This window comes from Peromyscus eremicus, chromosome 7, assembly GCF_949786415.1.
Source record: "Peromyscus eremicus chromosome 7, PerEre_H2_v1, whole genome shotgun sequence".
Classification (NCBI taxonomy): domain Eukaryota; kingdom Metazoa; phylum Chordata; class Mammalia; order Rodentia; family Cricetidae; genus Peromyscus; species Peromyscus eremicus.
In genome coordinates, this window is record NC_081422.1 from 82,880,277 (window position 1) to 82,897,662 (window position 17,386).

The 17,386-nt window shown below is 38.9% G+C and overlaps 1 long non-coding RNA gene and 1 pseudogene across 1 annotated transcript; both read left to right on the top strand.

Moving 5' to 3' along the window:
- LOC131914435 (T-complex protein 1 subunit gamma-like) overlaps positions 1 to 17,386 on the top strand; it is a 213,478-nt pseudogene that overhangs the window by 81,529 nt on the left and 114,563 nt on the right.
- LOC131915260 (uncharacterized) lies at positions 6,460 to 8,682 on the top strand. Its single transcript, XR_009380308.1, has 2 exons — positions 6,460 to 6,553; positions 8,582 to 8,682. It is a non-coding gene; the product is annotated as an uncharacterized LOC131915260 (long non-coding RNA).

Consider the following 17,386-nt stretch of genomic DNA (forward strand, 5'->3'; position numbering starts at 1 on the left):
TTCAGTGGTTTGCTTCCCTGTATGACACCTGCAGGGACCCCCCCACTGTGTGACTTTTTGCAGCCTTGCCTATTAATTTTCCAGATGGTACCTTTGCCATGTTTCATTGATCAAACCAGTTGCTACAAATAAGGCCTAAGAGGATTTAGTTTCCACCAAAGATGGAAGAATATACTAGTAGTTGTGGCTACTGCTGGGACTCAATTATTTTTCTTTTCTTTTCTTTTTTCTTTCTTTCTTTCTTTTCTTTTTTTTTTTTTGGTTTTTTGAGACAAGGTTTCTCTGTATAGCTTTGGAGCCTGTCCTGGAACTCACTGAAGTTCACTTCAGTATTCTTCATGTATACTTGCTTAGCTCCAAGGTTATTTCAAAGAATAGTATTTAATTTCTGAATATTGAGTCATTCCTAGACTCTTGATTTGATACTGGTTTCTTATTTAAAGGATTTATATTCAGAGCATATATGGGATTTTATTTTGGGGATTTGTGTTATGGGTCAACATAATGTTCTGTTTTGGTGACTTTTCTGTTTCTTCTTTAACACTAAAGTCAAGATTTTTGTCATCAATATCTGCCTTCTTCTTGACTTTGTAGCCTATGTCCCATTAATTTCTTTTCTTTTCTTTGTTTGTTTGTTTGTTTGTGTTTTTTTTTTGGTTTTTCACGACAGGGTTTCTCTGTGTAGCTTTGGAGCCTCTCCTGGAACTCACCCTGTAGCCCAGGCTGGCCTCAAAGTCACAGAGATCCGCCTGCCTCTGCCTCCCGAGTGCTGGGATTAAAGGTGTTTCTTTTGATTTCTACCTGAGAACTGAACTCAGGTCCAGAATAGTTCTAACCCTCAATTGTTGAGCAGAGTGTGGTGTGTGTGTGTGTGTGTGTGTGTGTGTGTGTGTGTGTGTGTGTGTGCTCTCTATGCTAACTTTTTATTTTAATTTCATTGATTTATACTTTGATTCTTTTTCTTCTCCCATTGCTGTATTCAATTTTTGTTTTTCTGCTCTCAAAAGGCACAAACTTAGATTACTGATCTTAGCTTATTCTTCCTAACATTTTATTTCATGCATCAGTTTTCCTCTAGTAGCAGTTTATGCTGTGGTCTACATTTTTTATCTTACTCATTTTTTTAAAATTGAGTTCAGAATATAATTTTTTACATTTGTGTGTGTGTGTGTGTGTGTTTCCTCCTCTGTTTCTAAAAACACTCCCATGTCTCACTCTCTTTTCTTCCTTCTGACTCTCCCATAAGCCTTTCCAGTTTTTCCTGGGGATGGCTGTTGAAATCCATATCTGTTCAGTTCACTTACCTGTTCTGATACAACTTCATAGTATTATACTATAATTAGGAATTAGTAGGTCTTACAAATAACAAGTAATAAGCAGTTATTTGTATGGGCAAGGAAATATTGGAATGTCAGAGTACACACCTTTAATCTGTAAGGAATACCAGTCGGCATATAAAGCTTACCTATTGCTGCCATGAGGACCAGCCTCCAGCAACTCAAGGATTGAGGGGGAAGCCACAGAGTTGGTGAACTAATAAAGTATGCCTTTAAATCATTTTTCCAAGATATTTTTACCTCAGAGCCAATTAACAAAAACTTTTTAACCTAACCTCAAGTCATTATTTATTTAAAGCTTTGCTTTAGCTACGATGAACACCAAAACCTGTGAGCACATCTCTCAACATTAAGGTTAAAAGATTTTAAGCTATCTGGGCTACTGCTGGGACTCAATTATTTTTCTTTTCTTTTCTTTTTTCTTTCTTTCTTTTTTTTTTTTTTTTTTTTTTTTTTTGGTTTTTTGAGACAAGGTTTCTCTGTATAGCTTTGGAGCCTGTCCTGAAACTCACTTTGTAGCCCAGCCTGGCCTTGAACTCACAGAGATCCACATGGCTCTTCCTTCTAAGTGCTGGGATTAAAGGCGTGCACCACCACTGCCTGGCTTAAATTGTTTTTCTTTTTCTTTTTTAAATTTTTATTTTTATTTTGCAATACAATTCAGTTCTACATATTAGCCAAGGATTTCTTTGTTCTCCCCCCTCCCGCCCCCCTCACCTTCCCCCCATCCCAACCCCCATTCCCACCTCCTCCAGGGAAAAGCCTCCCTCGTGGACTAAGATCAACCTGGTAGACTCAGTCCAAGTAGGTCCAGTCCCCTCCTCCCAGGCCCATCCAAGCAATCCTGCATAGGCCCCAGGTTTCAAACAGCCAACTCATGCAATGAGCACAGGACCCGGTCCCACTGTCTGGATGCCTCCCAAACAGATCAAGCCAATCAACTGTCCCACCCATTCAGAGGGCCTGATCCAGTTGGGGACCCCTCAGCCATTGGTTCATAGTTCATGTGTTTCCATTCGTTTGGCTATTTGTCCCTGTGCTTTATCCAACCTTGGTCTCAACAATTCTCACTCATATAAACCCTCCTCATTCTTGCTAATTGGACTCCCAGAGATCCACCCGGGGCCTAGTCATGGATCTCTGCATCCAGATCCCTCAGTAGTTGGATGGGGTTTCTAGCATGACAATCAGGGTGTTTGGCCATCCCATCACCAGAGTAGGTCAGTTCGGGCTGTCTCTCGACCATTGCCAGCAGTCTGTTGTGGGGGTATCTTTGTGGATTTCTGTGGGCCTCTCTAGCACTTTGCTTCTTCCTATTCTCATGTGGTCTTCATTTACCATGGTCTCCTATTCCTGTTCTCCCTCTCTGTTGTTGATCCAGCTGGGGTCCTCTGCTCACCCAAGCTCTCTTTCCCTTGACCTTCACCCTTCATTACCCCCACTCATGTCCAGGCTGTTAATGTAGATCTCTTCCATTTCTCCATCATTGGGTGATCCCCGTGTATTTCTTGGGGTCCTGTTTTCCAGGTAGCCTTCCTGGTGATGTGAGTAGCAGTCCAGTCATCCTTGTTCCACCTCTAGTATCCTCCTATGAGTGAGTACATACCATGTTTGTCTTTCTGAGTCTGGGTTACCTCACTCAGGATGATTTTTTCTAGATCGATCCATTTGTCTGCAAACCTCATGATGTCATTGTTTTTCTCTGCTGAGTATTACCACATTTTGTTTATCCATTCTTCAGTTGAAGGGCATCTAGGTTGTTTCCATGTTCTGGCTATTACAAACAATGCTGATATGAACATAGCTGAACAAGTGCTCTTGTGGTGTGATTGAGCATTCCTTGGGTATATGCCCAAGAGTGGTATAGCTGGATCTTGTGGGAGATGGATTCCCAATTTTCTAAGAAAGTGCCATATTGATTTCCAAAGTGGTTGTACAAGCTTACATTCCCACCAGCAGTGGAGGAGAGTTCTCTAGCTCCACATCCTCTCCCACATAAGGTGTCTTCAGTGTTTTGATCTTAGTCATTCTGACAGGAGTAAGGTGGTATCTCAGAGCTGTTTTGATTTGCATTTCCCTGATAATTAGGCATGTTGAGCAATTCCTTAAATGTCTTTCAGCCATTTGAGTTTCCTCTATTCAGAATTCTCTGTTTAGTTCTATAGCCCATTTCTTAATTGGACTGTTGGGGATTTTGATGTCTAATTTCTTGAGTTCCTTATATATTCTGGATATCAGTCTTTTGTCAGATGTGGGGTTGGTGAAGATCTTTTCCGATGCTGTAGGCTGCCCTTTTGTCTTGTTGACCGTATCCTTTGCTCTACAAAAGATTCTCAGTTTCAAGAGGTCCCATTGATTGATTGTTTCTCTCAGTGTCTGTGCTACTGGTGTTCTATTTAGGAAATGATCTTCTATGCCAATGTGTTCAAGACTACTTCCTACTTTCTCTTCTAGCAGGTTCAGAGTAGCTGGATTTATGTTGAGTTTCTTGATCCACTTGGACTTAAGTTTTGTGCCCAGTGATAGATATGGATCTATTTGCAGCCTTCTACATGTTGATATCCAGTTATGCCAGCACCATTTTTGAAGATGCTTTCTTTTTTCCATTGTGCATTTTGGATTCTTTGTCAAAAATTATATGCTCATAGGTGTGCGGATTAATGTCAGGGTTGGATGTGAGGGTGATCTGGCTGGGACATCTGTAACCCCGTTGATCTCCAGGGTTGATTCGGCTGATCTGGCTGGCTAGGCGGGTGTCCGCTTCCTCCCTCTCAGCTCCAAGTGTGTCCCTCCTGCAGCTGCTTGCTCGGTCGAAGAGGACGACCTTCCCCAAATAGAGGAGGACAGGTCTTCGGTCAAGGGTATACGAGTAGCTGCACTCTCCTGCTAGAACCTCCAAACAAGCTCTCAATTGTTTTTCTTAATCATTAACCTAAGTCACTATTCAATGTCTATAGGGCTCCTCAAGAGACATTTTCTCGTTCTTATTTTCTGTCCTCTGTAGTCCCTGCTTTATTAGGGGCAAGAGCAACATTGTATCTTACTTTTACCTATATTAGTTCTTCCACTAAGCCTACCTTTATCCTAATCTCTTACTGTATTTATTAAAGACTGTCAATCATCAAAATCCTATTTAAGCCAGGTGGTGGCGGCACACGCCTTTAATCCTAGCACTCGGGAGACAGAGACAGAGCCAGGCGGATCTTTGTGAGTTCAAGGCCAGCCTAGTCTATAGAGTGAGATCTAGGACAGGCTCCAAAACTACACAGAATAAACTCTGTCTTGAAAAACAAACAAACAAACAAACAAACAAAAATATCCTATTTAAACTAATACTACTATTGTGTAAAATCATTGCTTTAGTTACAGTACAGTTTAGGAAGAAATCATTTTCATAATAATCCACAGGTAAAAATGCTTGGCAGAGCAGGATATTTCCATGAGGTAATCACACTACATTAAAGGCAACGGGGTTCCTCCCATGCCCATTCACACCATGCCAGATACCAGTGAAAAATGGCAGCAGCAAACATATAAAGGCATAGCAGTAGCAAGAGACATTTTGGGTCTGAAGCCCTCAGGGCCTTTCCTATCCAAGATTCACCTATCAATGCTTTGTTCCCTGTTGGGCTGACTTCTGTAACTTCAATTGCCACCTGCTGCTCCTCTGACATGCACTTACCACTGAAATCAGTCTAGATATATCTAGCTGGGTGGTGTTGGTAAACACCTTTAATCCCAGCAGAGGTAGGTGGATCCCTGTGGGTTGGAGGCCAGCCTGGTTTACAAAGCGAGTTCCAGGACAGCCAGGACTGCTACACAGAGAAACCTTCTCCTCCAGTAGTTGCCAGGCTGTGGTGGCCCATGCCTTTAGTCCCAGCACTTAGGAGGCAGAGGCAGTTGAATCTCTGAGTTCTAAACCAGCCTGGACTACATAGTGAGTTCCAGGACAACCAGAGCTACACAGGGAAACCGTGTCTGAAAACCTTATTTGAAAAACCAAACCCAAACCATACCAAAATAAAAAACAAACAACTCCACTCTCCCCACCAAAAAAAAAAGAAAAAGAAAAAGAAAGAAAGGAATTAGTCTAGATATGTAAATACAGAATCATTCACTTTACAATCAGTTTCTTCAATTTTATGTTTTCCTGTTGTCACAATACAGGGAGGTTCATTCACCTATATATGATACAATGTATAGGACTATTACTATGGTGTATGGTTGCTTGTGTGTTTGAGACAGGGTGCTGAAGGAGAGTTTCAGTCATGCCAGGTGAAGCAAAGGTTATACTTTCAAAGGTTCCTGAGGAAGGGGAGGTCTTGCAGGAAGCAGGTTTGGTTAACATATGACTTGTGCTGCATGACTTAGTGACAAGGGTCACTCTTTCTTTGGGAGTGGCAATTATTATTGCATGAGCCATACAACATGACAGTAGTGAGGCTGCCTCCAACCCCTAAGAGGGAAAGCGAGGCCTGGGTATGTTCATGCCTCACATGCAGCCCTATGTGATTAAGGCCTAGTTACCTGAATAGCCTTGGTTCTCTTACACCAACAGTGAAGGTTTTAATCTATAAGGTAATCATTGTAGTCCATTCATAAGTCAATAATATCAGAATAGTTCTTTGATATTTCTTTTTCTTCACTATATAAGCAGGGGAAATTATAATGTAAAATATACATGAGAGCCTTCCACTCCTTAAGACAAGCTGGGTCTTCAGGTTCCTGTTTATAAGCATAGAGTAATTGACTGAGGAGAAATGTGCTGTTACAGGATTTGGTGTCACTTGAGGATGTCACTGAACTTCACCTGGGAGGAGTGACAGAATCAGAGGGTGCTGTACAGGAAAGTGATGCTGGAGACATACAGCAGCCTGGTGTCACTGGGTAAGTAGTCTCAGAAGCAAGCACTTTCAGTGTAGTAAATATATGAACGAATGTGAGATCTAAAGCTGTTTAGGGGTAAGGTTCTAGGCCATACATTAGGATTGTTCAGTGCTCTCTAGTGAAAGGTCCACATTTGCACTTTGGTGGCACAGATCTTAAAACCTATTTTTGTCTTTCTTCAAAGAACCTTATTAGCAGAAATTTTCTCTAAGTCCTACACTATTTCTTATTAACAGGACAATGTATTCCTAAACCTCAGCTGATCTTCAAATTGAAACAGGGAGCAGAGCCATGGACAGCAGAGGAAACTGCAAACCAGAGTCTGCCAGGTTAGTTGTACTCATGGATGGGGAGATCATGTCTAGCATAGGTTGGTCATTTTACCAATTAGTCCCACGTTCCATATCTGAGGGTGCAAACTTGTTCATTACATACTCTACAAGGAGAATTCTCTTGAATATGTTCCTACCTTTCATTTGATGAAAATTTTCTAAGATTTATAACCAAAGTCTAATCATTGACATCTGTTTTTTGATAATTTCCTCTGGTACTTCTTTTTTCATAGTTTCAGTTGCCTCTTACACTCCAATCTCATGGGGATTTTGTTTTCAGACATTTTTTCATGTGTTTGTTTTTGTTTTAGTACATTTTAATGAAGCAGATTTCAAGTGCTGGTCATTTTATATATTGTACATCAATAAAAATGTAAAACTAATGTCTTACTTCATGGAATTAACATTTTGGTAAAGGACATATAAGTTTATTTACACTAAGGAGTCACAAACAACTCTATGTAGTGTTGAACCAGAGTATAGTGAGTAACAGATGGTGTTTAAGTTATAGAGTATTTTACTTAGGAAGTTGATAAGAAAATAGAGAAAGAGATCTAAAAGTTAGACTTGTGTGGCATGACCTAAGAAATCAGAAGGATCACCAAACGTAGGAAAAGGTGTTCCTACTTAAGAATCAAGGAGAAGTGAAATAAGTTTTCTTATTGAAGAACTCAGCGACTGGTGGTGGTGGTGCATGCCTTCAATCCAACCACATGGGAGGCAGAGCCAGGTGGATCTCTGTGAGTTCAAGGCCAGCCTGGTCTACAGAGTGGGTTCCAGGAAAGGCACAAAGCTACTCAGAGAAACCGTGTCTCGGAAAACCAAAAAAAAAAAAAAACAAACAAACAAAAAACAACAACAACAAAAACTAACCAAAAACCTAAGGCTGCTTCTTCTTTTTTTTAAATGGGGTGTATAGTCTGAGTGCAGCATTCCCCCCTCTATTTTCTTTTCTGTCATTATAAAGCAACAAAAATAATGAGAAATGGCAGAAGAGTCTACTTTTTATGAAACTAAAAGAAGCAATGTCTCTGTAAACATGATAACATCCTTGAGAAGCTATGGATTATAAGACACAGGAGTGTGTATCAACAATTTGGAGGTGAATGTCAAAGCTCATGAGATCACAAGTAGCTAGACACTTTAGAGATGATATACAACATACATATATCTCCAGGGTGGTGGTGGACAGTTGTTTCCTTGTATTTATTCTGGTTTTGAAAAGAATAGCACATATTGTTCAGTTAAGACCTCAGTTACTGGTATCTGTTTTGTGTGGAAGTGGAAAGGAAGAAATTTCATGTTTGAAAAACTCACAATCCATGACCACTCCTGAAGTAGTAATTCTAAACAAACTAAGATGCAAATTCATGGCCATAAGGGAAGCTTCAGGTTAGGAAGCAGTCCATTGGACTTCTCTCATAATCTGCAAAGAAGGTGTTCTAGAAATTATTGCCCATTTTAGACCAGAATAAAGAGAATGCCAGAAAGAAAAGGTCACAATTGTCCTATATCAAAGTATATATGAGAATAGAACAGTGTAAAAGAAATGTAACCATTATCTGAGTGGAAATGTATGCCTAGCAATTAATGTATATTTTCATTTATTATTTATTTATTTATTTATTTATTTATGTATTTATTTATTGGTTTTTCAAGACAGGGTTTCTCTGTGTAGCTTTGGAGCCTGTCCTGAAACTGGCTTTGTAGACAAGGCTAGCCTCAAACTCACAGAGATCCTCCTGCCTCTGCCTCCCAAGTGTTGGATTAAAGGCGTTGGCCACAACCACCCAGCTTGATATTTTAACAAAATATTTCTTCACAAAAATAAAATAAAGTGAGAAAAAATATGTTAACCTATTAGTGTGTTTCAGTATGTTATATCTAAAGTTTATAATTTAATCCTTAATATGATCTTAAAACACTGTGCTAGTAAGATAGGAAAAATTTCTTAACATGAACATGAGAATTCCATTAGAAAACCTAAAGTGTAATTCACAGAAATGATTTTTTTGGTCCTTCTAGGCTTCTACAATGTGGATGGCAACCTCACTGAACACCAAGAAACATACTCAGGGAGCAAATCTTGTAAATGCCTTGAAAGTAAAAAAACCTTTACTAGCCAATCAGACCTTACAATTCATCCGGGGACACATAACCAGAGGAAAGCCCATGTATATATCCAGTGTGAGAAACTCTTTAGCAATAAATCTTCCCTTACTAGTCATCAGAGAATTCACACAGGAGAAAAGCCCTATGGTTGTAGTAAATGTGATAAAACCTTCAGGCAAAAGTCAGCCTGTAGCTAGAGTTTTCCTGCCTGGCCCACAGTCAGGGCAAATCTCTCTCACCCACCAATCCAAGGCCGCTCAGATCCGACCAAGTAAACACAGAGACTTATATTGCTTACAAACTATATGGCCATGGCAGGCTTCTTGCTAACTGTTCTTACAGCTTAAATTAATCCATTTCTATAAATCTATAACTTGCCACGTGGCTCATGGCTTACCGGCATCTTCACATGCTGTTTGTCATCGTGGTGGCTGGCAGTGTCTTTCTCTCAGCCTTCCACTTCCCAGAATTCTTCTCCTTGTCCCACCTATACTTCCTGCCTAGCCAATGGCCAATCAGTGTTTTATTTATTGACCAATCAGCAACACATTTGTCATACAGAACATCCCACAGCATGTTGGGATATTAATCTGAGTATTCCATTGTTGTAACAAGTCTCGACCCCACAGGTTCATAGCTATGTTAGCCATATATGGTTTTAATTTTCCTTTCTGTCCTTCTGGACCTATACATTCAAGCCATCTTGCACTTTGTTTCACTCGAGATAATGTCCCAATTCCTAACAGTTGAACTTTTACCTCCTGAAGAGGCCAAGTTGGATGCCAAAATTCTGGTGCAATTATGGTAATGTCCACACCTGTGTCTACCAGACCAGACAAAAAAACACCATTTATTTTTATTGTTAGTTTTGGTCTTTGTTCATTAATAGAAGTTTGCCAAAAATTTTTCTTTATGTTTTTTCCTGAATTTCCTATTTTCTCTGTCTCATCATCTCGACCAACATGATTTATTCCAATAGACATTTGGTTATTTAGTTGCTTTGAGTAGGGGTTTCCTCTACAACTGCTGGAGAGGTTTGAACTGGATTTACTGTGGGGGCCTGCCTGAGGCCCCTCTGGGAGTTTCCCGAAGCTCAAGGCAGAGGATTACCCTGTCTGTCCCTTGTTGATCTACATTCCTTGGTCCACTGTTTTCCCTTACCACACCTTCTGCATACTCCAGAAGGAAGGGGCATTCTGTTGCCAGTGTTCCTTGAAGAAACATTATTTCTAGGAATGACCTGTTTCCAATCCCTTTCTAAATGTCCTTGCTTTCCACATCCAAAACATCTAACATTTCTCAAACCTTTTGAAATTGCTTTTCCTACCCACATAATCCTACAGGTCAAGCACTTATAGAAAGATCAAACAGAACTCTAAAGGATATGCTAAATAAACAAAAAGGAATAACAAAAACCCCCAGAAATAGACTACATAATGCTTTGTTAACTTTGAATTTTCTCAATGCCAATGAGAAAGGAACAACAGCTGCAGAGAGACATTGGATAATAGAAAAAACTACAGAATTAAATCAACCTATATACTTTAAGGATGTGCTGACCTCATAATGGAAACCAGGATATGTGTTACATTGGGGATGAGGTTTTGCTTTTATTTCTACAGGAGAAGATAAGCTGTGGGTACCATCAAAATTGATAAAGGTTTGATTTGAACAAGAGAGACCTCTTAATTAGAGGAGGTGATAGTTCATCAACTATCATGAACATCCAATTTAAACTGACTTATACCAGTAACACATGCCTTTTCATTTAATCAGATAAAAACTTGCCAAAAAGGTACATCCCCAAAAAAAAACCTTGGAGAAAGGTTTTTGTTTTTGTCTTTTAGGAGAATGAAGGTTAAGGAATTTGAAGAACACTGGACAAATGAGACAACTGAAGAAAAGGGACAAATAGTCTATCCTAAGAAACAGAATGAAATGGCATATGGGTATATTATCTAAAAAATTTTATGTCTTCCTAAATGTTTGTTTCTGCTTTTCTTTAAAGATTTAACACTATTGGTCTTCTAATAGTCCCAGTTCAATTAAAATTTAAAGCTGACTTTGGAGTTGGAGAATGGCTCTCTCCTTCTTTAAACTCAAGCATGTTGTTAAAAGGAAAATACAAACTCCCTGGATCATGCCAGAATAAAAGAGCCATCTTCTGCTATGGGACAGGAGAAAAGTCAAATTAATTAAGGGACTATTCTATTACTAATCTCAACTCTTTGATTCTATTCTGATTCTTTAAAACATTTCTTAAAGTATAAATTTTATATCAAAATTTACAAGATTAATATATATATATATATATATATAGATATATATATATATATATACACTTTAAACATTGTTAAGATATGAATGGTCATATAGAGTACTAATTAATTCTAGAAAAAAGGCTTCAATTAGCTGCATATATATGTCTTTGTGTTTGAGTCTCTTATCAGTTTTCTGCAGGAAATCACGGCCAGGCCTAACATCAACTGAAGTCTCCAGGAGGAAGATGGGGCTCCACAACAACAACAACAACAATTCCACGTGGACAATAATAATATCACTAAGCTGACAAACATCATCTACAGATCAGCTTTGAACTTCAAGGTGCTCTGAGCAATTTTGAGATGACTAGCTGAGATGGTACAGTCTCAAAGACTACTTGAATAAAGACTTGAGATAAACCCTGAACTTTGGCATTATACACAGAATGGATAATGAAAGATATAGTTACCTTTCCTAGAATTTGACAATTAACCTAAAATTTTTCTTTCAGGATAAAGATAACTTCGCCCATACCCAGCAGGAAGCAATTTTAAGAATACGATGCCCACATTCCCAAAGAGTGGTGTGGGGCAGGTGGTTTTTGGTCTTTTTAATGGGTTTTGGGTCTGGGATAATTTTCATTGTTTAGGGGGGTTGGTTACAAGTTGTTGTCAAGGGTTAGGGAAAAGGTTAAGCAGATTAGATTTAAGGTTCTTGTTTTAAAAAAAAAGAGAAAGAAGAAAACAAGACAATTACTAGTTTTAAATACTTTACATTGGATTGGATTGTTTTATATTATATACAAATTATATATATTAAAATTGATATTGTTAGAAAATGCTATATGTATAATTCTAATTATACTTATACTGTTCATTTAACAATGGAATTTTCTGATCCTTAAATGTTATTATTACCAACTATTAGGATATAAAGAAATGAAAGTTAATAGTTAGACATTACAATAGAACTTGTAGTCATATTAGATATGTTTTAAAAATTGAACAGATATATTTTAGACAGGTCAACTTCAAACCCTTCAGAGATCTACAGAATATGACATTTAAAATGTTTTAATAACTTAGAAAATTTTTCTTTTTTGTTATGACTATGACACATGTCGGCTCCTGGCAGTACCAATCTACTTCAAAAAAAATATGGGCATTAAAGAAACTATGTACGGAGTTAACTTTCATTGTGGCGAAAGTTAGCCACTGGACAACAAAGTATCCTCAAATCAACAGGACCAAATGGACAGACAGGACATGAAACAAAGGACTACTGTTTCTTGCCAAAAGAAGTGTGGTTATGGCTTTATCAAAAGGCATCTTCTGAGGCCAGGACAATATGGCAGCATCCCTGAAGTGGCCTTCGCAATTCAGAAAAGGTACAGTGCCCTTTTCTTCGAAGACAGCTGAACAGACAGTGGGCCGATGGCTTCTGATGTGATGAACAGCAGCTGAAACAGTTATTCTTAAAGAGTAACTAAGCTCATGCCTCTCAATAGTAGACTGGCATTTGATAGAGGGATGTGGAGAAGAACAGGATGCTGAGATGAAGCCATATATACACAGCCAAGAAGAATGGAGAGCTGAATTAAAAAACCATCAACAATTTCCAGAATTGAAAACCCTGAATCATGACATGACACTAGTGGAATTCAGGTGTTTCTGGTACATGGACTGCTCTCACCCAATGTGAGGTTGAACTGTTGACCTTGTGTACATCCTACTTCACAAATGAGTCTGTCAGATATGCTAAGCCTATAGGCTAAAGATGATGCCCCAGCATTTTGGAAAAACCTCAGGTGACTGTCCAGGCAGCTGGCTGTTTCTGTCAACTCACAAATTTTTGGAAGTTGCTTGCATGCACTTTCTGTTTTTATTTTTGTTAGCTAATATTATTTCCTTCTTGGGTCTCTGAAGGAGTTGAAGATTCGTTAGTTATAACAATGACTGGCTATGAACAGAAAGTCTATGAATCCAGAAGTACTAGGTCAGATGCTCTAAGATAGGTGTCAATGTGTCCTTTGACTCATTCACCATAAAAGTCAGTCTAGTATGAGGAGCACAGGCTGGAAATGAGCTCACATACAGCTGTTGTTCTGTTCCTGTCCCCACTGACACCTTGTACACATGACAGTGTAAACCCAAATGAAATGTAGTTACCTACCTTGAGCTACAGTACTTGATACCTTTCTCAACTTCCAGAGTTGTACTTCAAATGCATCATTCTGTGGGCTTATTCTGCCTACAGAAGATACAGTCATATCAGTTCACACCATATCAGCCTCAGCTTTCCACTGGTTCCTTGACATCTTAGGCTACAGAAGGTGCTTCAATGAGGCCAGATTACTCACTCTGCCATCCACCATAGAGTACCCTTTATATAAAGATTGAATGAGGGCTGCAGAGATGGTTCAGAAGTCAAGAGCACTGGCTTCCAGATACCCGGAGTTCAATTCCCAGCAACCACATGGTGGCTCACAACCATCTATGATGAGATCTGGAGCACTCTTCTGGCACGCAGGTGTACATGCAGGTAGAACACTGTATACATCATAAACAAACAAACAAATAAATAAATAGAAGTTGGTACTTCAAGAGTTTAGAAAAAAAAGACTGAACAGAAACATGGAGGTACTGTTACAAGTTCTTCAGGACCAGCCAGAAATGGATTAGCTTCTGCATTATTGGGCCCACACTAAAAGACCTTTGTACTCAGGTTCATATCATTGACTATAGAGAGTTGTGATCCATTGACAGTTCCTTCTGTCACAATTAATCAATCAAAAGTGAGCACCACATGTACACTTTTTCCAAGAATACATCAGAATACACACAATTTTCAAGAAGAGCTACTGATTGGAACCTGAGTCTGGGAGATTTGGAAGTAACAGAGGTAGGAAGGATGGGTGTTGTGGGAAAGATTATATTTTTATTTTTAAGTTTATTTCATCTATATTGCCTGCATTTGAATGTCTCCATATCTCTTGCATGCAGGCCAGCTGAGACCAGAAGAGGGCATCAGATACCCTGGAACTGAGTTACAGATGATTGTGAGCAGCTATATGGGTGCTGGGACTCAAATCTGGTCCTCTGGTAGAACAGAAAGTACTCTTAATCAAAGAGTCATCTCTCCAGCTCCCCCAAATCATCTTTAACTGACAGTGGGGTTTGGTGTCATTGTTTCTATCCCTCTTTACAATTATGCCTGGAAAAAGTAGTACACAAATCTCCATGCAAATCTTCACCTCACTGATACATTCCCCACTGCTTCAGCCTGCCAAGAAGAAGGTACAATCTGGCTGTGTCCTGGATCCTCTCCTATAGAGTCCAGTAGGGCATGCTGTTACTCTCCAGGAAAGCTCTCTTTACTGTCGATGTTCTGCTGTTGTTCAACATCTGTGTCTCCCACCTGGGCTATATCTGCAAGAATATCAGGACAGATTGCACCAGGTGAATCCATGCCAGTGCACACAAAATTAACCCCAGTTCTTCTTGGGAATTTTCATGGAGCATCTATGGCAGAATCATTTCCTCTCATTTAACTTTCAACCTTACTTCCCAACAAGAATCCTGATTCAGGCTTATTAGGAAGGAAACACTAAGAGATTTTCTGAACAAGAGACAAATTTCAGATGCTTACAACTTCCTAGCATGTTGGAAGCCACCTACAATTATAAATCAGGAAACATTGTTAAGATTGGGCTATACTATATATTTCACAATGGTCTGGTTTTCTCTGGATGACTTAGGGAAAATGGGAATATAGCTCTACTGGTGCTACACATGACACCAGTAGAGATGGAAAGAGACTTTCCTGCACTGTACTTTCCAAGTCCATTAATATTGCAAGCAAATCCTTAATAGAACAGGGAAAGTAATTCCTGAGGGAACTGCTTATATGATTCAATTTTAATAGATGTGGTGATGTCAAGGACACCAGAGAGCTAGAGACCCAGTGGCAGGAAAACCACCTGAACTCCACAAAGGAAACTCTCTTTCAAAGAGTAACACATATGGAACCCAAATAGAGCTGTATTTTTATAGAAGTCACAATAAAGTGTTCTTACCATATGTCTGGATTCTGGAACATGTATATCACATGGGAAATCTAGGAGAAAACAGAGTAACTGTGAGCATGTTGGCAAGTAATGATTATAAAACACTTAGGGAATATTTTCAGTGTGCACGTGTGTGTATGGAGATAGCTTGGGCTGCTGCTGGGCCATCCTCAAGTATTGAAGGATAGTCCAGAAAATAAACAAACAAACAAAAAAAAACAGAACAAAGTAAGTCATAGGATCCTTATTCCTCAATTAAAGCCCCTTTAAACAATATAAAATAAAATCCAGCTGATTCACACTTTGTGGCATATACTTATACTTTCAGCATTCAGGTGGTAGCTGAAGGACGATCAGGGTTCAAGGTCAACTATATAGTGACATAGAGTCCAGCCTGAGATAAATGTGTCCCTGTCACAAAATTATATAAATAAATATATATATATATTATATATATAAATTTATATATATAAAAGCAGCATAATTTCTAAATGTATTCTAAGTATTTATCCTCACACTCACAGGTCAGTGTAGCGTTAACCATCCAACAAAACAATTTCTCTTTGCAACAGAATGAGATCATAACAGAAAACCACAACCAATAAAAATGCAGAGAATAAGTTACTGTGGGGTGCCTGGCTTGAACTATCCATTTAGAACACTAGTCCTGCAACCAAAAACTTCAGAGAGTGGGAGATAATCCTCTTTCTCAGGGAATAGCCCAATTGGTTTTTAAATAAACTCTGGTCAGCTCTGAAATCTCATAGTACAGAGAACATATGGAAAGAGTGGATTGTATCTATATATTTAGGAATACACACACACACACACACACACACACACACACACAACTACAATCTACAATTACAGGAAAGGAGGCCAGAGGACATGAATTTGAAGAAGAAAGGGGGCAGGGCATGGGGATGGTCTGAGGGTGGAAAGAGAAAAATGATATAATTTAATTTCAAAAAATAGAAAGCTTCAAAGCACAGTATGTGTGATCATTGAAACTTGTTATGTGTCACCAGCAGGCATTTCTCAGAACTGCACAGGCTGCTCAACCAAGTCTTTCTTTGGTTACTGACAAGCTAGGTTGGAAAATCTTATTGCTCATAGTGCTATTTGAAAGTGTACTATAATATTTCAGTATATTTTTATGTTTTGGGTCAGCTTCTAAGATATTATGAGTACAGAATCTACAGAAGTAAGCCACCTTGATCTTAATGATTGTTTTTAACTCTAAAGGTCTCTGGGAAATGACCAGACACAGCAGGGAGTGTTTGGACTTTCATGAGTGACTTCAAGCATCTGTGGATGTGACCTAGTTTAATATGCAGTTAACAGGACATGGAGGCAGTTTGCCATGAAAGGGCAGCATCTCTGAACCACATGGTAAAACTCATCCCTGCTGACAATGCTCTCAAATTTCCTTAAATGTATTTAAGGCTCAACCATGGAAGCAAGAACAATGGATTTCCAAGAGAGACTTCTGTTTTAACTTTCTGCTTTTGACTTTGAGTCAGGGATTCTTCATTTTTGTTCTGAAGCAGGGGTTATAACAATTCCCAGGCACAAATGTCATGAAGACCAGCAGAGCTAATAAAAATCATTTAAAGTGTGTGTGGGAGCATGAATGTACTCCATAAACCATCACCCCGCACACAATCACATACACTAAGAATCACAAGACATTGAAGCACATGAAACCCTAACATTCTTCATGCATACAGCCTCATGGAAATCTATGCAGATACTTGACTGTAAAAGAGTATCTAGAATATCTTTAAAAATCATGTTGACTGTTTTGCTCCTTCCAGAAACAGCAAGTTGGGTGGCCTTTCAAAGAGAAGACAGTAAGGGACACCCTACCTATCTTAACATCTACATTTTTCCTCACCAAGGACTTAAACAATACTTATAACTTCCCTGAAATTTTGGAAACAAAGACATGTTGAGGACATGCAGGCATATGCCTTTGCTTTTCTTTGTCAGTAATGAAAAGGTATGGCAATCACTGCCAACACTAATCGCCGATAAAACAAAAATAAGATAAATCTGTCACAAATTTATGATTGTTTCCTGAATGATGTATCTGTAACCCTCTGTCAGTCGCCAATCACAAAACAGTTAATCCAAGGAAGAAGCATTGTTTTCCAGAGGAACAGGTAGAGCATCTATTCTGTACCTTCCTGTGCCATTCACAACTTCTCTTTATCATAAGCTGTCCATTGGCAAGAGACTGTTCTACTACTACAGAAAATACAGCATAGTATATATAACACACACTGTAATATTTTAATAACCAAACTCAAACAAAATAGGAAATTCAGACAGCAACATTTCTATTTCTGTCATAGAAAGGTTACCTTACCTCATTATGAGGGTTGAAC